General features: G+C 48.9%; 1 pseudogene; it reads left to right on the top strand.

The window, feature by feature from the left end:
- Window positions 1–2,530: 2,530 nt before the first annotated feature.
- Window positions 2,531–2,735, top strand: LOC142282081 (U2 spliceosomal RNA; annotated as a pseudogene).
- The last annotated feature ends 18,596 nt before the right edge of the window (window positions 2,736–21,331 follow it).

Below are 21,331 nucleotides of genomic sequence, written 5' to 3'. Positions count from 1 at the left end.
CTTTCCGCATTCTATGTGTTCTTCTTCTTTCTTCTTTTTTTTCTTTTTTCTTCTTTTTATTTCTATCATGTAGTTCAGGGGTTTATAGATATATGTCCTGCATCTCATATTTCCTTTAGTGGTGCTTCTTACCCATTCTCATATCATTTACCCTAGTATTTCATGATCCTGAGGCGACTGAGAACCCTTTAATAAAGGAATCCTTTTTCACTTGAATTGTCAAGTGATACTTACCAGTGACTATCACGTAATGTTACAGGTAGTTGCATTTTCTTCCTCTTCTTTCTCTCCTTTCTTCTTTGTCACACGGTCCATTGTGTTATAGCCCACGTGTCATGATAACACTTGTACCATCTTTTCATTTAGATTCCACCTACAATTATTTACCGATTCCAGTTCTGAAATAGGCTTTCATGATCTACTCACTAGAATTCTCAAGTGCATAAGGTACTGAGACATATACATGTTCACACCATTATAAAGAACAAAGTATAAACATTGAGGTTTTTCTCACACCCATGTTCCTGTGTTCTTTGATATGATATGTGTTCATTTCCTTCACTATATAGGATTGCAAGTTTTCCATTTGTACCTTAATGGCAATGACGCTATACAATTGAACACATATCATCCTGTTATCCATATAGGTGTGTATTTACCTGCTTGACTATTTTTGGTTGTTTGATCCAGAATGTTTCTCCAGATAGGTCATGTGGAAATTTTCTTTCCTCAGTACAAATGTTTTCACTATGGCTTTGGAAAAATTTTTTGTATGTGCATCATGGTCATTTGACCCATTGTACTCTCAAGTAGCAATATATTGTACTGTTATGTTGTACTATGTACTAATTACGTGTTTATATGGTTTTGTAACCCTTTATGATCTTAGATAACTTTATCCTTGATAAAGACCTAAAAACAAGGTCGAAACGTTGGATGAATTATCCTTTTGCACAAATAAAGAATTTTCAGCATTCCAAGAGTTCTTTTCTTACGTTATTGATCACTATAGTGTGCCAGAGCTATTTCTATTGAATTGACTCTTATTTTTTCTGAGCACCTGCTATATACACAGTGACCCAGACATATTCAAGTTTCATTCAGAAGGCAGAGGGAAGCCTTAGCAGCTGAGCCTATATCTTGGCTTGTGAGCATTAGAACAGGCCGGCGATTACAGGGTAACATGAAAAATGTCCAGCTTGCATTATGACTAGAACATGACAATATCCTTTTAAGTACTAACCTATGATGCGTTCCTAAGCAGTTGATGTTATATGTTCTACATTTCATTTTCTGCATACTTTACAAGTAACTCACAATTTTGCCTCTTGTAACATACTCCCACCACCACTGTGGTAAAGCTTCAATTACAAATTCAAACGCACAAAAATCTGTTATAGATATACAGATTTTCAGAAAAGCTCAAGAGAGTCAGAAATAAAAAATACTTTTTCTTTATTTAGATATTTTCACTATTAAAATTACATATATACAAAACTCCACTGTATAGTACCCATGGACTGGTCAAAACAGGTCAGAAAAATCATAAGCCCGCATTAACAAATGGATTAAGAATTCATAATGCCCTATACTTGAAATAAACATATATAAGGCTCTAATGAAAATTCAAACTTCTTTTTTCCAAATGCAGGGTTATTCAGTAAACAGTAGACATAGTTACATCATGTGGTAAGTGATACTAAAGTGCACATACCATTATAACATTATCCTATACTACTCTGGGATTCACAATCTATTTAATACACTCCCAAGTTATTGTGGATAGGAACCGGGTTGTAATACTATTGGGGTTGCACCATAATATGCCACCCAGCTTTCAATGAGAGCAGTAAACCCACTGAACCACCACAGAGATAACTAATGTCCGTTACCTGTTAGGGAGACCTGAATTCCACGTCCTGCGACCCCAACACAAGAATTACCTCACTTCCTAATGAAAGGGAGTGAGACGCATCTGGGAAGGGAAGGGAAAAGATTAGGGTTTGGGGATGATGAAAGGGCTTTCTACGGGCAAGGATGGCAAAGGGTGGCAGTGACGGAAAGTCAGGCAGCCTGTCCTGTCCTGTCCTGTCCGTCCGTCTTTTTGTATCATGAATTGGAAAGACTGCAAGGGGGAGGGGAGGTGCTTGTGTCCAAAAGGAGGAGTTATTCAGATTCATTGCAGTGGGCGGCGGCTGCAAAAAGCACCATTCTTCTTGTTTTTGCTCTGCAAAACAGCCTTTTCAAGGGTTGGCTTGGGTGACAAAATGTCTTCTGTAGGCGTGGGTTTGTCTCCCTCTCCCTAAGATGTGTCCGGTATAGGCCAGGGTGCCACTCAAGGCCGTAACCAATTCGGGTTATAGCTTCTCGGCCTTTTGGCTAAGATCAAGTGTAGTTTCGGAGGACGCTACCTTGGTCGGTACTGGAAGGTGCCTGGGATTGCACGTCTGCCGGCCTTGAGGAAGTGTGTGCGCCTTCTGGTGACACATAGCCCTCTTGTGCCTGGACGGTTCCCAGGCAACGGGAGGCGATCACCTTTGTTATTTTGAAGTCCTACTGATAAACAGAAAAAAAAAAATTAAATCTGTTCTTATCAGTTTAATATCTGATACGTCCCCTCTCTGGGGACCATATATTAAATGGATTTTTAGAACAAGGAGATGGAAAAAATCTTGCTCTGTCCACTGCACGCATTGACCTGGTATTGCAGTACCTCCAGGACCGGTGCACCCCTTCTTAACCCAGTTTCCAAAAGCAGAACTCAATTCACCTGATTCAAATGAGCCCCATTAGTGAATTGAAAGAAAGCAAAAACTTTATATGCACCTCAATTTGGCCAATTCACTTTTCACACTTTCACCCTTTTTTTTATCTTTCACACCTTTTACTTGCTTTATTGATGCAAAAAGCTGTGCCAAATAGCAAACTCATCTCCACTCAACTTGACCAACTCTGCTATGTCCCGTGCAGTATCTTATTCTCAGTCTTATCTAGATCATTTGCAATTGAATAGAATAGATCCCTTTTGGCTGCTTATGACTGTGTAAAATATGTAGTTTTACTGGGCTGGGATGAGAGAATCCATTGAAGCATGGTGTAGGGATTGTGGTTCCTGTGTGCTAAGAAGAGAGGCTGGCACCAGCCAGAAAGCCCCATTGCAGCCAATAATCACTTAATAACTTTTTCAACTTGTCATCATATGGGAGGCCTTCCATTCCTTGTAGTAGTCTAGTTGCCCACCTTTGAACTGACTCTAACTTCTGAATGTCCTTATTAAAATGTGGAGCCCAAAACTGGTTCCCATATTCCAGATGTAGCCTTACAAGTGATTTATAGAGGTGTAACAATACGTTGGGATCACGGGATCTAATCTCCCTTTTTATACACCCTAAAATCTTGTCCCAAGCAGCATTCCATCAGCCTCTGGAAGGTTCCTGGCGCATTGCACAGCTCGAAGGGCATGCTTTTGAACTCGCAGAGACCCATAGGGGTGGCGAAGGCGGTCTTCTCCCGGTCTGCCTCAGCAACGGACACTTGCCAATAGTGACTAGTGAGATCAAGGGTAGAAAAATAATTTGCAGTTCTCAATGCAGCTAGCGATTCCTCAATACGGGGAGTGGTGCCGTCCTTCTTTTTTAACAGGATCAACAGAGCTGCCCAAAGGCTACAACTGTCACGGATAACCCCAGCCGCCTTCATGTTGCTCAACATGTCCTTGGTACACTGGCAATGTGAAGGTGGTATTGGCTTATAGCTCTCTTTGATGGGTGGGTGTGCACCTGTGGGGATGTGGTGTTGGACCCCTTTTATTCCCCCAAAATCTAGCGGGCTTCCCACCGGTAACCCGCTCCCCAGCTTGGATGGATGCTGAGGGAGCCCCTTTTGCCCGCAGGCTCTGGCCCTGGGAACTGTAGCCTTGGCGGTGACTGTGCTTCCCTCTACGGTGTGAGCTGTTGCCTTCAATCGGGTCTTGACTGCTGGGAAACCCTGGAGGTTCCTGTCGCTAACGGATTTGACCGGTTTTACGGCGACTCCTAGCCTGGTCGGGGTCCGTAGGCCCTGCCGGATGGTGCTGGCTTCTCTTCACTCCCCGATCTGGTACCGGCGGGCCACCGCCCATCCCCGGTCCGTACGGTTCACTCCAATCAGCCTCTCCTGCAGAAGGTCACCACCGTCTGCCAACCTTGCTGAGTGCCCGGGCCACACACCCGGACACGGTCAGTCTCCTCTCCTCTTCACTTCTCTAACTCCAAAACTGATCTCTAATCTGACTCCTTTTCCCGCCTCCAGGACTGTGAACTCCTCGGTGGGTGGGATCAACCGCCTGGCCCACCCCCTGGTGTGGACATCAGCCCCTGGAGGAAGGCAACTAGGATTTGTGTTTAGCTTCGGTGTGCCTAGCCGGAGTGTAGAGTGTGTTGGTGTAGTACCTGTGACGACCTGGCTTGTCCAGGGCGCCACATTCCCCTATAGTAAAATGCAGACCGTCCGCGGGCTGCCCGTCCATCACCGGTTTTATTTTCACAACTGAAAAAGAATAAAACGGTAAAACATGTAAAAGCATCATAAACATTTTACAACGGTACAGCTTCCGCTCTTCTCCCACCCAAACAACCTGGCCCTGATGCTGCCCCTAAGAAGCGGGCAGCACCCCTTGACCCCAGTCCAGCACCAAGTTGCCCGAGCGGGTTCTGTCTCTTTCAGGGGGCCCACGTCCAAGGGGACCCCTGAACCCCCGGAGGATCGCCACCGGTTACGGTAGTGGCGGGCCTAGGCCATCCCTTTCCTCCAGGCCCATCCTCCCAAATCAGCCTCTCCGGAGGCGGTAACGGTGTCAAGCCAACAAACATTTTTATTTACATTGCACTAAGTTTGTGGTTGCCCTGCAAGTTCTCGGGCTTGTCCGTAAGCAGTTCCTTACGCAATGGTTGCACAGTCCCTACGGGGACAACAGTTGCCGGCAACGGCCGGTTTAATCACGGTTCAATCAGGTAAACTTCTTTGGTTGATCATCTTTACTTATCATTTAAAACTTTAAAACTGGTACACTCAACACATAAAGCCCCCCCCTTTTAAAGAGTAGTTTCCCTGTACCTAAGTGGGGGTCTACCTAGGTTGGGGCGAGTGGACCTTCGGGGTCCGGTGTCAGTGGTGACAGGCAGTGGGGCAGAGGGAACAGTCAGTTCCTCCTCCCTGCTATCATGTGGGGCAGGCGGAGGCGTAGGGGAGCTGGGTACAGGTACATCCCTGGGCACTGGCTCGCGGTTAACCGTTTCCATCATTTCTTCATCCACGGGTTGTGGGAACAGTATCACTGGAAGGATCACCGCACCGTTCTGTGTAGGCCAGTCTGCTGGAAAATCACCCATCATGGTGTGGATTACCTCTTTTTCCTTCTCCACTGGACTGGGAACTGGAGCCTCATCCGCTACTCTCAATGCTGGTGGGCACTTCTTCAGGTGGTCTCGGGAAACCGTGGCCAAAGTCCCCCCCTGGTCACAGCTGATCTGGTAGGCCTTCCCATTCTCCCATCCTGTGGGCTGGACTACATACGGGGTTTTTTCCCATTGATCATCCAGCTTGTGGGCCCTTCTTTTCCGCTTCAGCACTACATCCCCAGATTGGAAGGAACCGGCAGGCGCCTTCTTGTTGAAGCACTGCTCCTGTTGTCCCCGACTCCGGCACAAGTTCTTTTCAACATACTCCTGGACCTGTCGGTACTGTGTCCTCCGCCGAGTGTCCCATTCAGCTGTCGACAGGAGTGCTTCTGAAGCTTCCAAGCCCATTTCCAGATCCACTGGTAGCCGGCCGGGACGAGCTCTCATCAGGTATGCTGGAGTGCATTTCGTAGAGCTGGAAGGGATGTTGTTGTACATATCGACCAGGTCAGGTAGCTTCTCCAGCCACAGGTTCCGCTCTTCCAGTGGTAACGTCTTGAGGAGGCCCAGGACCAAGTGGTTCATCTTTTCACAAATGCCATTGGTTTGGGCGTGGTAAGGCGTGGTCCGGATTTTCTTGCAGCCGTACAACTGGCAGAATTCCTGGAATACCTCTGCTTCAAAGGCCGGACCCTGGTCGGTAAGCACCCTCTCCGGGTACCAATGCGGTCAACAGAAATAAGCCTGGAAAGCCTTAGCAGCGGTGCGGCCGGTTAAGTCCTTAACTGGGACAACCACCAGGAACCTCGAGTAGTGGTCTACGATGGTCAGAGCGTAGGTGTACCCACTTCGGCTGGGGGTGAGCTTTACATGGTCAAGGGCAACCAGCTCCAGCGGTTGGTGTGTAATGATCGGGTGTAGGGGTGCCTTCTGGCTGGCCTCGTCCTTCCTTCTCAATGCGCAAGGGCCACATTCTCGGCACCAGGCCTCCACAGATTCCCGCATTCCACTCCAATAGAACCGCTCTCTTAACAACATCTCTAGCTTCTTCCACCCGAAGTGCACTGCACCATCATGGTATGCTTGCAGGACGGTGGGCACGTTAGCCTGGGGAATCACCAGCTGGCGGATCTTCTCGTGAGTCTTTGGATTAATCAGCTCGCGATACAACTTCCCCTGGTGTAGGTATAGCCGGGTCCGTTCTTGCCACAGACGTTGGGCTTCGGCAGGGGCAGCAGGGTCTATCCCAGCAGAACCCTGTTCCACTAGAGTCTTGACCAGGCGGACAGCAGGTGCCTGGTCCTGAGCTTCCTGCCAGTCCTGTCGGGGCAGCGGATCCAGGTTCACCCGTTGTTGGTAGACGTGCACCTTCTCAGTGAATGGCCGGTGAAATGCAGGCAACTCGATCTCTTCGAGGTCATCATCCTCTGGCCCCTCTTCCGACAGGTGGGGCATCCGGGAGAGTGCATTGGCATTGACGTTGGTACGGCCGGCCCGGTACTTGATGGTGAAATCGTAGTTGGCTAACCTGGTCACCCACCGCTGCTCCAACGCGCCCAGCTTGGCCGTATCTAGATGGGTCAGCAGGTTATTGTCTGTGTACGCGGTGAACTTGGCTGCTGCCAGGTAATGGCGGAACCGCTCGGTGATAGCCCACACCAGTGCCAAGAGCTCAAGCTTGAAGGAGATGTAGTTCTCAGGGTTCCTCTCAGTCGGTCGGAGTTTTCGGCTAGCATAAGCTATTACCTTTTCCCTTCTGTCTTGGACCTGGGATAGAACAGCCCCCAAGCCCACATTGCTGGCGTCGGTGTAGAGGATGAATGGGCGGCTGTAGTCAGGGTACGCTAGGATTTCCTCTCCGGTCAGGGCTGTTCTCAGCTGGCGGAAGGATTCCTCATGCTTTTCTTCCCACACCAATGGGGCTACTAGGGATCTACCACCCTTGGTCTGTCCTACGAGGAGGTCTTGCATGGGGGCAGCCATCTTTGTGTACCCCTTAATGAAGCGACGGTAATATCCCACCAGGCCCAGAAACTGCCTCACTTCCCTCACTGTGGTCGGTCTCGGCCAGTCTTGGATGGCGGTGATCTTCTCGGGGTTGGGGGCGACACCTTCCGCACCAACCACATGTCCTAGGTACTGCACTCTGGGTTTCAGCAGATGACACTTTGAGGGCTTCAACTTCATCCCATACTTGGCAAGGGACGCGAACACCTCGGCTAGGTGCTCCAGGTGGGCTTCATACGTCTGTGAGTACACAATCACATCATCCAAGTACAGCAAAACGGTCCCATAGGCAGTCTTCTCTCGGTCTTCCGGTGCCACGGCCACCTGCCAGTACCCGCTGGTGAGGTCAAGGGTGGAGAAGTAGTTAGCGGTTCTCAGCGAGGCCAGGGACTCTTTGATGCGGGGCAGAGGGTAAGCATCCTTATGCGTTATCTGGTTAATCTTCCGGTAATCCACACACATCCGCATGGTGCCATCCTTCTTCTTAACCAGCACCAACGGAGCGGCCCAGGGACTACAGCTGTCCCTAATAACCCCTGCCTCCTTCATGTTCCTCAACATGTCTTTGGCGCATTGGTAGTGCGCAGGGGGAATAGGCCTGTATCTCTCTTTAATAGGGGAGTGTGTACCGGTAGGGATGTGGTGTTGAACCCCTTTAATCTGCCCAAAATCTAGAGGGTGCTTGCTAAAAACCCGCTCATACTCCTGTACCACCCGGTATACCCCTTCCTTGTGGTGTATGGGGGTATCATCAGTGCCGACATGTAGCTCTCGATACCACTCGCCTAACTCCCCCAGGGATGAGTGGGAACCGGCAGCAGGCGGTGTGACCGGGGGAACGGCTTCATGGATCGTGTGGGGATCTAGAGTGAGCAATTTGGCAAGGGTAGCGTACCGGGTGGTGCATGAATGCACACATATTGGTTTTATAATCTTATTGTATTACTTTATATTCTTATTTCACTTGTGCATATCTCCACCATAATCCTGGCTAAGAAATATAGCTTTTTTTGGGGTACACAGGTAGTAAGGTCTTCTTTCTATTTCTTTAGGGGTGATATAGCCTGGTGGAACTCTAGACCTCTAACATTATATATGCACCCTTTTTCTTTATGGTTCTTGGACACCTTATAACATTCTTCCATACATATATATCTTTCTCATAAATTATAAATAATTAGGCATTTTTATATATTTTATTTACATTTTCATAAATAACTTTTTACAAAGCATGGGGGACATTCTCACATACATATAATTTTCATGTACGCATTCTGAAAATTTACGCATAAACCGTACACACTCCTTTTTGTAACAATTTCTATAACTCATTCGCTGAACTCTCATCCCGGATATTCATTCTTACACCGAATTTCCTGTTATAACACAACATTCATGATTTTTATTCAATTTATTTTTATTTTTTAGGTTTATTAGTAGTGATGAGCGAGTACTAAAAAGCTCGGGTGCTCAAAGCTCGGGCCGAGCCTCCCAAGATACTCGTGTACTCGGCCCGAGCACCGAGCCCAATGTTATCCTATGGGAGACCCGAGTATTTTTGTGAAATGACCACCGGCAGCATGTAGAAACCCTAAAAATGGCACAAAAGTCTCCGAAGAGTGCTCAAATGACATGGCAACAGCATGGGGAAGACCCCTTGAAGCATTTATCACTCAAAAGTCACAGCTGTGAATAATTTTGTCCGCGTTTTACGCCATTTTTACGGACTCACCAGAAAACCTTCCAAAATGACACCAAAATGATTTTTCATAGCGGAAATGTTAAGGGCACATACCCAATAGTGAGATAGAGCTAATGTATGTTACTTTTTGAGATCAATACATGAAAGATTTTACGTAAAACATTGTGTGGCACTCCGATGTCCCTGAGAAGAGACGTACATAAAGGCCTCTGAGTCTAATGTGCCCATTTTGAGGAACTGAGTCTTTGTAGTATTTTCCTTTGCCAGGGCAGTCCAAAATTGTGAGGTTCACCAATGCCCCTGCATACAGACGTGCATGATGGCCTGTAAACCTGAAGTGCCCATTGTAAGGAAGTGGGTCTATTGTAGTATAGCCCTTAGGCAGGGCAGCCAAAAATTGGGAGGCTCCACGTTGTCCCTGGATAGAGACGTGCATGAGGGCCTCAAAACATTAAGTGTCCAGTGTCAGGAAGTGGGTGTATTATAGTATAGCCCTTAGGCAGGGCAGCCAAAAATTGGGAGGCTCCACGTTGTCTTTGGATAGAGACGTGCATGAGGGCCTGTAAACCTGAAGTGCCCATTGGAAGGAAGTGGGTCTTTTGTAGTATAGCCCTTTGGCAGGGCAGCCAAAAATTGGGAGGCTCCACGTTGTCCCTGGATAGAGACGTGCATGAGGGCCTGTAAACCTGAAGTGCCCATTGGAAGGAAGTGGGTCTTTTGTAGTATAGCCCTTTGGCAGGGCAGCCAAAAATTGGGAGGCTCCACGTTGTCCCTGGATAGAGACATGCATGAGGGCCTCAAAACATTAAGTGTCCATTGTCAGGAAGTGGGTGTATTATAGTATAGCCCTTAGGCAGGGCAGCCAAAAATTGGGAGGCTCCACGTTGTCCCTGGATAGAGACGTGCATGAGGGCCTGTAAACCTGAAGTGCCCATTGGAAGGAAGTGGGTCTTTTGTAGTATAGCCCTTTGGCAGGGCAGCCAAAAATTGGGAGGCTCCACGTTGTCCCTGGATAGAGACGTGCATGAGGGCCTCAAAACATTAAGTGTCCATTGTCAGGAAGTGGGTGTATTATAGTATAGCCCTTTGGCAGGGCAGCCAAAAATTGGGAGGCTCCACGTTGTCCCTGGATAGAGACGTGCATGAGGGCCTCAAAACATTAAGTGTCCATTGTCAGGAAGTGGGTGTATTATAGTATAGCCCTTAGGCAGGGCAGCCAAAAATTGGGAGGCTCCACGTTGTCCCTGGATAGAGACGTGCATGAGGGCCTCAAAACATTAAGTGTCCATTGTCAGGAAGTGGGTCTTTTGTAGTATAGCCCTTTGGCAGGGCAGCCAAAAATTGGGAGGCTCCACGTTGTCCCTGGATAGAGACGTGCATGAGGGCCTCAAAACATTAAGTGTCCATTGTCAGGAAGTGGGTGTATTATAGTATAGCCCTTAGGCAGGGCAGCCAAAAATTGGGAGGCTGCACGTTGTCCCTGGATAGAGACGTGCATGAGGGGCTCAAAACATTAAGTGTCCATTGTCAGGAAGTGGGTCTTTTGTAGTATAGCCCTTTGGCAGGGCAGCCAAAAATTGGGAGGCTCCACGTTGTCCCTGGATAGAGACGTGCATGAGGGCCTCAAAACATTAAGTGTCCATTGTCAGGAAGTGGGTGTATTATAGTATAGCCCTTTGACAGGGCAGCCAAAAATTGGGAGGCTCCACGTTGTCCCTGCATAGAGACGTGCATGAGGGCCTCAAAACATTGTTCCCATTGCAAAGGAGCGGGTCTCCTGTCGTTGTAATGTCCATTCTGCAAAGAATGGGCGAAAAAATTTACCACTGGGGGTATACCTGAAACAAAGGCCTAACTCTTGTAACGGTCATCATGGTGGCGCATGAGGAGAAGGAGGAGCAGTCCAGCGATTATCCAAAGTCCAGAAGTGTGTACCCATGGGTGACTGGAGGTACATGGCAAATTCCCGTTACAAACTTTAAATTCCGCTCTCATTTGCTGGTGGTGTGGTGAAGTCTGGCCCAATCCAACCCTTGTTCATCTTGATCAGAGTCAGCCTGTCAGCATTTTCAGTTGACAGGCGGGTGCGTTTATCTGTAATGATTCCACCTGCGGCACTAAAAACACGCTCTGACAAAACGCTAGCGGCAGGGCAGGCCAGGACTTCCAAGGCGTAGAGAGCCAATTCATGCCACGTGTCCACCTTGGATACCCAATAATTGTAAGGCACAGAGGAATGTCGGAGTACAGTTGTTCGATCTGCAAGGTACTCCTTGAGCATCTGGGCAAACTTAGGATTTCTTGTGGCACTACCCCGCACCTCAGGGGCTGTGGTACGTGAGGGGCTGAGAAAACTGTCCCACATCTTAAAGACTGTTCCCCTACCTCTGGCGGATTGGACTTGTGCCTCTCTCGGCTGTACGCCTTGGTTGTCCACTGATTCCTGACCTATGCCGCTAGCGTTTTGTGAGGGGAATGCTTTGCCTACTTCCGTGACTATGGCCTTCCGGAACTGCTGCATTTTGGTTGACCTCTCCGCCTCGGGAATAAGAGACATAAAGTTCTCCTTGTAGCGTGGGTCTAACAGTGTTACCAACCAGTAATGATTGTCGGCCAAGATGTTCTTAACGCGAGGGTCACGAGACAGGCAGCTTACCATAAAGTCAGCCATGTGCGCCAGACTCTTAACAGCCAGGACTTCAGTAGCCTGACCAACACGTTGACTGAACATGCTGTCCTCCTCCTCCTCCTCCTCCTCCTCCTCATCTACCCTGTCCTCTGGCCAGCCACGCTGAACCGAGGATATGACTGGTGTGCATGTCATATCCTCAATTTGGCCGGAGATTTGCTCCATGTCTTCATCCTCCTCCTCGTCATAGTCCTCCACTGCACGTTGTGATGAGACGAGGCTGGGCTGTGTGTTATCACCCACACCCACTACTGTTTCTTGCTGCAACTCATCGCGCTCCGCCTGCAATGCATCATGTTTGGCTTTGAGCAGAGACCGTTTTAGAAGGCAGAGTAGCGGTATGGTGACGCTAATAATGGCGTCATCACCACTCACCATCTTGGTGGAGTCCTCAAAGTTTTGGAGGATGGTACATAGGTCGGACATCCATCTCCACTCCTCAGGTGTTATGTGTGGAGTTTGACCCATTTCCCGACGGCTTAGGTGATGCAGGTACTCAACAACTGCCCTCTTCTGCTCACATATCCTGACCAACATGTGCAGAGTTGAATTCCAACGCGTGGGGACATCACACACCAGTCTGTGAGCCGGAAGATGCAAACTGCGCTGAAAGCCGGCAAGGCCGGCTGAAGCAGTAGGTGACTTTCGAAAATGTGCAGACAGGCGGCGAACTTTTACCAGCAGATCAGACAGCTCTGGGTATGACTTTAGAAACCGCTGAACCACGAGGTTGAGCACATGGGCCACGCATGGAACATGTGTCAGCTGGCCTCGCCTCAAAGCCGCCACCAGGTTCCGGCCATTGTCACACACGACCTTTCCTGGCTTTAGGTTCAGAGGTGTGAGCCAGTGATCTGCCTGCTGTTTCAGAGCTGTCCACAGCTCTTCTGCATTGTGGGGTTTGTCACCTATGCAGATTAGCTTCAGCACAGCCTGTTGCCGCTTCGCCGAGGCAGTGCTGCAGTGCTTCCAGCTTGGGACTGGTGTGGAGGGTACAGTGGATGAGGATGCGCAGGAGGAGGAGGAGGCTGAAGAGCATGACATTCCGGAGCTGTAGAGTGTGGGTGAAACACTGACTGAGGTAGGGCCTGCAAACCTTGGTGTGGGAAGGACGTGTTCCGTCCCTCGCTCAGACTGGGTCCCAGCTTCCACAATATTAACCCAGTGTGCCGTCAACGAGATGTAGCGGCCTTGCCCACAAGCACTTGTCCACGTGTCTGTGGTTAGGTGGACTTTGGGTGAAACAGCGTTGTTCAGGGCACGTGTGATGTTTTGTGACACGTGGTTATGCAACGCGGGGACGGCACACCGGGAGAAATAGTGGCGGCTGGGGACCGAGTAACGTGGGACAGCTGCCGCCATCAGGTCGCGGAATGCTTCTGTCTCCACCAGCCTAAAAGGCAACATTTCCAGCGCAAGCAGTCGCGAAATGTTAGTATTTAGAACTGTGGCATGTGGGGTGTTGGCAGTGTATTTGCGCCTGCGTTCAAAGGTTTGCTGAATGGATAACTGAACGCTGCGCTGGGACAAGGACGTGCTTGATGATGGTGTTATTTCTGAGTAGGCAACTGCAGGTGCAGGACCGGAGGAGGCTTGTTCGCAGGCAGCATGGACAGGGGATTGGCTCGCATGCACAACCAGCGAAGACGTAGCAGTGACATTAGCAAGCACTGCTCCTCGACTCTGTTGTACTTCCCACAAAGTCGGGTGCTTGGCTGACATGTGCCTGATCATGCTGGTGGTGGTCAGGCTGCTAGTTTTGGTACCCCTGCTGATGCTGGCACGGCAGGTGTTGCAAATGGCCTTTTTAGAATCATCTGGATCCAACTTAAAAAACTGCCAGACTCGGGAAGACCTAACATTTGTACAGGCACCTTGTGTCGTGTTGTTGTTCCGGGGAACGGTTGCCTGACTTCTGCCTGGAGCCACCACCCTGCTTCTTACTGCCTGTTGGGATGCTACGCCTCCCTCCCCCTGTGCACTGCTGTCCTCGCTCTGCATATCCTCCTGCCAGGTTGGGTCAGTTACTGGATCATCCACCACGTCGTCTTCCTCTTCCGCACCCTGCTCCTCCTCCTGACTTCCTGACAATTGTGTCTCATCATCGTCCACCCCTTGTTGAGACACGTTGCCAACTTCGTGAGAACGTGGCTGCTCAAATATTTGGCCATCTGTACATACGATCTCCTCATGACCCACTTCAACATGAGCTGGCGAGAGGCCAGAATGTGCGAATGGAAACGTGAACAGCTCTTCCGAGTGTCCAAGTGTGGGATCATTAATGTCCGAGGACGTGTACTCAGCCTTGTGGTAGGAAGGAGGATCAGGTTCTGAAATGTGCGGTGCAGTATCACGGCTACTGACACTTGACCGTGTGGAAGACAGAGTGTTTGTGGTGGTGCCAATCTGACTGGAAGCATTATCCGCTATCCAACTAACAACCTGTTGACACTGGTCTTGGTTCAAGAGCGGTGTACTGCTGCGGTCCCCAAGAATTTGGGACAGGACGTGCGAGCGACTAGATGTGGCCCTTTGTTGTGGCAAAATTAGAGCTTGCCCACGACCTCGGCCTCTGCCTGCACCACCATCACGTCCACTTCCTTGTTCCTTGCCAACGCCCTTGCGCATTTTGCAATGCTGTGCTGACGTGTATTCACTAGACTTGGGCGTTATATCAAAGTTTGTGCAAATTGTGCACCTGTACGCTGCCACCGACAGGCACACACGTGCGGTTTTTAAATGCAAGCACGGACGCACTAAGAACCTAACAGGTTTTAGGAGCAAAAATTAATGACGAGAACTCTGACACTATCAGCCACTGCTGACTGACGTGTATTATACACTACACTTGTGCGTTATATAATAGTTTGGTAAAAACGCACACAAGTGCACCTGTACGCTGCCACCGACAGGCACACACGTGCGGTTTTTAAATGCAAGCACGGACGCACTAAGAACCTAACACAGGTTTTAGGAGCAAAAATTAATGACACTATCTGACACTATCAGGACTGTTTTAGACTGTGTACACCAGCCCCAGATATGATGAAGGCTGGTATACGGTCACCACTAGGAATGGCTATATACCCTGCCTGCCTGCCTGCCTGCCTGTATACTGCTACAATAGTCCTGACAAGGACTCTTTTGGTCACTAGCCTGTATTCCAACCTGGCTATACCCTGCCTGTATACAGCAACAATAGTCCTGAGAAGGACTCTGCTACTGTACTCCGACCTGGCTATACCCTGCCTGCCTGTATACAACTAGAATAGTCCTGAGAAGGACTTTTGGTCACACTGTTTGCAGCCCTGCTACGGAAATAGCTATAAAGGGCCGCAAACCTTTCCCTGAAGCAGCGACCCTCTCCCTGCACTGACTGTCTGGATAGCTGTGAGCAGAGCACAGCGCGCCCGCCGGTATAAAGGCTCGGTCACGCTGTGCAGGCCGGCCAATCACTGCAATTCCACAACTAACAGGGCTGTGGCATTGCAGTGGTCTGCCAGCCAATCCCTGCATGAGGGCTGGCTCTCAAAAGAGCGCCAACATGCAGGGATGAAGACCACGAGTACAGCACGAGTATCGCGAGATTACTCGGTCCCCGTCGAGTAGACCGAGTACAGTGATACTCGTGCGAGTACCGAGTAGTAACAAGCATGCTCGCTCATCACTATTTATTAGTAAAATGGCTTACACTCCCCTTTTTTCCACTTTTTTCTTCACTACTTTTATAAAGAAATTTTTCCTTTCTTTATTCTTAATGCAATTTTATATAGCAACACCACCATTTTTTGCCACGAACATAATTTTTCTTGTCCGTCATCCCGTTCACCCTTACAGGGTTGTGGACAGATGCACTTGTCACTACACTTCTAAGACTCAATACAGGGTCTGGAGCTCAATGCTCCCTTTTTGTTTTTTTTTTCTTCTTTTTTTTCTTTTTTTCATTTTGTCCTTCTTCTTCTTCTTTTTCTGATTTTTGTCTCAAAAAGCTGATGAAATTTGAAACACTATACCCCAGTGATTTTATAAATGTTTCTCAATATATCACTTGAGAACTTTTATGGCCGGTATTGTAACAGTTGACCATCCCGGCAGTATTTGAAATACAGCAGTCAGTCCTCTGACGTAGCTCCATATGTGTATATATAGAGGTTCTTCCTCCTTTGATTGCATACTGTTCTTTTTTTGCCCTGATGAAGGAGACAGTGATCTCTGAAACACATTGACCGGAAAAAAGAATAAAGAGATGAAATAATTAACATCAGTTTCCTTTGGTGACAGCGCGGCACGCACCCGATTTTCCTCCTATACGTTATTGCTCTTCTACTAGGGGCTGCGGCTGTCGCCATTTGTAACGTGCATTTAGGGGTTGTGACTGGCACAACCTTAATAGGTGAGTGCAACTACTATTAATTATTTGTTACCTTACCAGGTAAGACCCTAATTTGTGCGTCTGCTCCAGAGTTATTTCCCTGATTATTAATATCTGACAGGCAGTGATTGATCCTGCATTCTCACCTTCCTCTCTGTTGCACATTCTTATTGTTCCTATATGCTCTCTATTTCCATCAGACTTTTTTTGTCCTTCGGTGGGGCTCTAACATATGTGCACTATTTTTTATTTATTTTTATGGATTCCTTTCTTTTTTCATGCTAGCGTTCATTATGCAGTAGTCATTCATGATATATCTTATATTTGTGAATCCATTAGGGCTCTATATGTCTGGTGCATCACATTGGGTCTTTTCAGTGCACAATAGGCACCTTTTTCTGTTATGCTCTGCTGCCACCTTATGGACATCCTATCAGTGATGCCAGAAAAAATGGACATGTCTCCGTGCAGCAATCACGGACACGCGGGTACGCCGCACGGAGACACGTGCAGTGAAAAATCACTGATGTGTGAGCAGACCCATTCATTATAATGGATCTGCGTATCTCAGTGATTCTGTTATGTTTAAAAAAAAGCACAAACGTACCAGAATCACTGACGTGTGAAACAGGCCTTATAGTGTTTTGATTTATGTATGTATTATACAACTTCTGTGGATCTTGTATGAGTGACTTTTCTTCATTTTATTGGATTGTTTTAAAATATTGAAATAAAATCACGCTTCCTATGCATCCTTTTGTATTCTGATTGGCTACTATAATACAGTTTTTAGGCACTGAGATCGATACCAGAGGCATGGTCTTCCGCTTACCAGAGGATAAGCTCAAAAGGCTAAGGGACATAATAGAAGGGTTTAGTGCTGTTAATAAGTAGAGATGAGCGAACCGGTCGCGGTTCGGCTCGAGGTTGGTTCGCCGAACGGACCTCCCGTTCGAGTTCGGTTCGTCGAACGTTCGACGAACCGAACTCGAACTGCATAGGAAACAATGGCAGGCAATCACAAACACAGAAAAACACCTAGAAAACACCCTCAAAGGTGTCCAAAAGGTCACAAACAACTCACAACACATGGGAAAGTGACAAGGACATATACTCATGCGAAAACAAAAGAGCTGGACAAGGAAAAAGAGGAGGACACACAGATATATGAGTATATGCAAGGAAACATCGATTCCATTATTGTGCAACTTGAGCCCTGCTCATTTTAGGCTTCCAATCTTGATAAATTGCCTGAGCTCGCCACGTACGTCTTGGGGATCTTGTCGTGTCCTGCAGCCAGCGTTCTCTCGGAACCTGTCTTCAGTGCTGCTGTGGGTCTGCTGGCAGATAAGCACACGTGTCTGTCCACTGACAATGTGGACATGGCTCTCAGAGGACTTTTCTTCCCCTGGGTCAGCCAGGGGACGGGAAAGGCACGCGTATTTTTGAGAGTGCTTCATGCAAAGCATCTTTTTCTTTTTCAAAAGGGGGCTCAACCGATGCCAGTCAAGTGGGGTGTGTGTGGCCCAGTGAGTGGCAACGAGGGAGACTGTGGTTGGAGTCCCCTCGCTGTGTTTCTAAAAGAACCAAGATGAACAAGTCATGGCTCTCAGAGGACTTTTCTTCCCCGGGGTCAGCCAGGGGACGGGAAAGGCACGCGTATTTTTGAGAGTGCTTCATGCAAAGCATCTTTTTCTTTTTCAAAAGGGGGCTCAACCGATGCCAGTCAAGTGGGGTGTGTGTGGCCCAGTGAGTGGCAACGAGGGAGACTATGGTTGGAGTCCCCTCGCTGTGTTTCTAAAAGAACCAAGATGAACAAGTCATGGCTCTCAGAGGACTTTTCTTCCCCGGGGTCAGCCAGGGGACGGGAAAGGCACGCGTATTTTTGAGAGTGCTTCATGCAAAGCATCTTTTTCTTTTTCAAAAGGGGGCTCAACCGATGCCAGTCAAGTGGGGTGTGTGTGGCCCAGTGAGTGGCAACGAGGGAGACTGTGGTTGGAGTCCCCTCGCTGTGTTTCTAAAAGAACCAAGATGAACAAGTCATGGCTCTCAGAGGACTTTTCTTCCCCTGGGTCAGCCAGGGGATGGGAAAGGCACGCGTATTTTTGAGAGTGCTTCATGCAAAGCATCTTTTTCTTTTTCAAAAGGGGGCTCAACCGATGCCAGTCAAGTGGGGTGTGTGTGGCCCAGTGAGTGGCAACGAGGGAGACTGTGGTTGGAGTCCCCTCGCTGTGTTTCTAAAAGAACCAAGATGAACAAGTCATGGCTCTCAGAGGACTTTTCTTCCCCTGGGTCAGCCAGGGGACGGGAAAGGCACGCGTATTTTTGAGAGTGCTTCATGCAAAGCATCTTTTTCTTTTTCAAAAGGGGGCTCAACCGATGCCAGTCAAGTGGGGTGTGTGTGGCCCAGTGAGTGGCAACGAGGGAGACTGTGGTTGGAGTCCCCTCGCTGTGTTTCTAAAAGAACCAAGATGAACAAGTCATGGCTCTCAGAGGACTTTTCTTCCCCTGGGTCAGCCAGGGGACGGGAAAGGCACGCGTATTTTTGAGAGTGCTTCATGCAAAGCATCTTTTTCTTTTTCAAAAGGGGGCTCAACCGATGCCAGTCAAGTGGGGTGTGTGTGGCCCAGTGAGTGGCAACGAGGGAGACTGTGGTTGGAGTCCCCTCGCTGTGTTTCTAAAAGAACAGAGATGAACAAGTCATGGCTCTCAGAGGACTTTTCTTCCCCGGGGTCAGCCAGGGGACGGGAAAGGCACGCGTATTTTTGAGAGTGCTTCATGCAAAGCATCTTTTTCTTTTTCAAAAGGGGGCTCAACCGATGCCAGTCAAGTGGGGTGTGTGTGGCCCAGTGAGTGGCAACGAGGGAGACTGTGGTTGGAGTCCCCTCGCTGTGTTTCTAAAAGAACCAAGATGAACAAGTCATGGCTCTCAGAGGACTTTTCTTCCCCTGGGTCAGCCAGGGGACGGGAAAAGCACGCGTATTTTTGAGAGTGCTTCATGCAAAGCATCTTTTTCTTTTTCAAAAGGGGGCTCAACCGATGCCAGTCAAGTGGGGTGTGTGTGGCCCAGTGAGTGGCAACGAGGGAGACTGTGGTTGGAGTCCCCTCGCTGTGTTTCTAAAAGAACCAAGATGAACAAGTCATGGCTCTCAGAGGACTTTTCTTCCCCTGGGTCAGCCAGGGGACGGGAAAGACACGCGTATTTTTGAGAGTGCTTCATGCAAAGCATCTTTTTCTTTTTCAAAAGGGGGCTCAACTGATGCCAGTCAAGTGGGGTGTGTGTGGCCCAGTGAGTGGCAACGAGGGAGACTGTGGTTGGAGTCCCCTCGCTGTGTTTCTAAAAGAACCAAGATGAACAAGTCATGGCTCTCAGAGGACTTTTCTTCCCCGGGGTCAGCCAGGGGACGGGAAAGGCACGCGTATTTTTGAGAGTGCTTCATGCAAAGCATCTTTTTCTTTTTCAAAAGGGGGCTCAACCGATGCCAGTCAAGTGGGGTGTGTGTGGCCCAGTGAGTGGCAACGAGGGAGACTGTGGTTGGAGTCCCCTCGCTGTGTTTCTAAAAGAACCAAGATGAACAAGTCATGGCTCTCAGAGGACTTTTCTTCCCCTGGGTCAGCCAGGGGACGGGAAAGGCACGCGTATTTTTGAGAGTGCTTCATGCAAAGCATCTTTTTCTTTTTCAAAAGGGGGCTCAACCGATGCCAGTCAAGTGGGGTGTGTGTGGCCCAGTGAGTGGCAACGAGGGAGACTGTGGTTGGAGTCCCCTCGCTGTGTTTCTAAAAGAACCAAGATGAACAAGTCATGGCTCTCAGAGGACTTTTCTTCCCCGGGGTCAGCCAGGGGACGGGAAAGGCACGCGTATTTTTGAGAGTGCTTCATGCAAAGCATCTTTTTCTTTTTCAAAAGGGGGCTCAACCGATGCCAGTCAAGTGGGGTGTGTGTGGCCCAGTGAGTGGCAACGAGGGAGACTGTGGTTGGAGTCCCCTCGCTGTGTTTCTAAAAGAACCAAGATGAACAAGTCATGGCTCTCAGAGGACTTTTCTTCCCCTGGGTCAGCCAGGGGACGGGAAAGGCACGCGTATTTTTGAGAGTGCTTCATGCAAAGCATCTTTTTCTTTTTCAAAAGGGGGCTCAACCGATGCCAGTCAAGTGGGGTGTGTGTGGCCCAGTGAGTGGCAACGAGGGAGACTGTGGTTGGAGTCCCCTCGCTGTGTTTCTAAAAGAACCAAGATGAACAAGTCATGGCTCTCAGAGGACTTTTCTTTCCCTGGGTCAGCCAGGGGACGGGAAAGGCACACGTATTTTTGAGAGTGCTTCATGCAAAGCATCTTTTTCTTTTTCAAAAGGGGGCTCAACCGATGCCAGTCAAGTGGGGTGTGTGTGGCCCAGTGAGTGGCAACGAGGGAGACTGTGGTTGGAGTCCCCTCGCTGTGTTTCTAAAAGAACCAAGATGAACAAGTCATGGCTCTCAGAGGACTTTTCTTCCCCGGGGTCAGCCAGGGGACGGGAAAGGCACGCGTATTTTTGAGAGTGCTTCATGCAAAGCATCTTTTTCTTTTTCAAAAGGGGGCTCAACCGATGCCAGTCAAGTGGGGTGTGTGTGGCCCAGTGAGTGGCAACGAGGGAGACTGTGGTTGGAGTCCCCTCGCTGTGTTTCTAAAAGAACCAAGATGAACAAGTCATGGCTCTCAGAGGACTTTTCTTCCCCGGGGTCAGCCAGGGGACGGGAAAGGCACGCGTATTTTTGAGAGTGCTTCATGCAAAGCATCTTTTTCTTTTTCAAAAGGGGGCTCAACCGATGCCAGTCAAGTGGGGTGTGTGTGGCCCAGTGAGTGGCAACGAGGGAGACTGTGGTTGGAGTCCCCTCGCTGTGTTTCTAAAAGAACCAAGATGAACAAGTCATGGCTCTCAGAGGACTTTTCTTCCCCTGGGTCAGCCAGGGGACGGGAAAGGCACGCGTATTTTTGAGAGTGCTTCATGCAAAGCATCTTTTTCTTTTTCAAAAGGGGGCTCAACCGATGCCAGTCAAGTGGGGTGTGTGTGGCCCAGTGAGTGGCAACGAGGGAGACTGTGGTTGGAGTCCCCTCGCTGTGTTTCTAAAAGAACCAAGATGAACAAGTCATGGCTCTCAGAGGACTTTTCTTCCCCTGGGTCAGCCAGGGGACGGGAAAGGCACGCGTAT

The sequence above is a fragment of the Anomaloglossus baeobatrachus genome, unplaced genomic scaffold (genome assembly GCF_048569485.1).
Source record: "Anomaloglossus baeobatrachus isolate aAnoBae1 unplaced genomic scaffold, aAnoBae1.hap1 Scaffold_4965, whole genome shotgun sequence".
In the NCBI taxonomy this organism is placed as follows: domain Eukaryota; kingdom Metazoa; phylum Chordata; class Amphibia; order Anura; family Aromobatidae; genus Anomaloglossus; species Anomaloglossus baeobatrachus.
The sequence above is the reverse complement of the archived record's forward strand: the minus strand, read 5'-3'. Positions and strand labels throughout refer to the sequence as shown.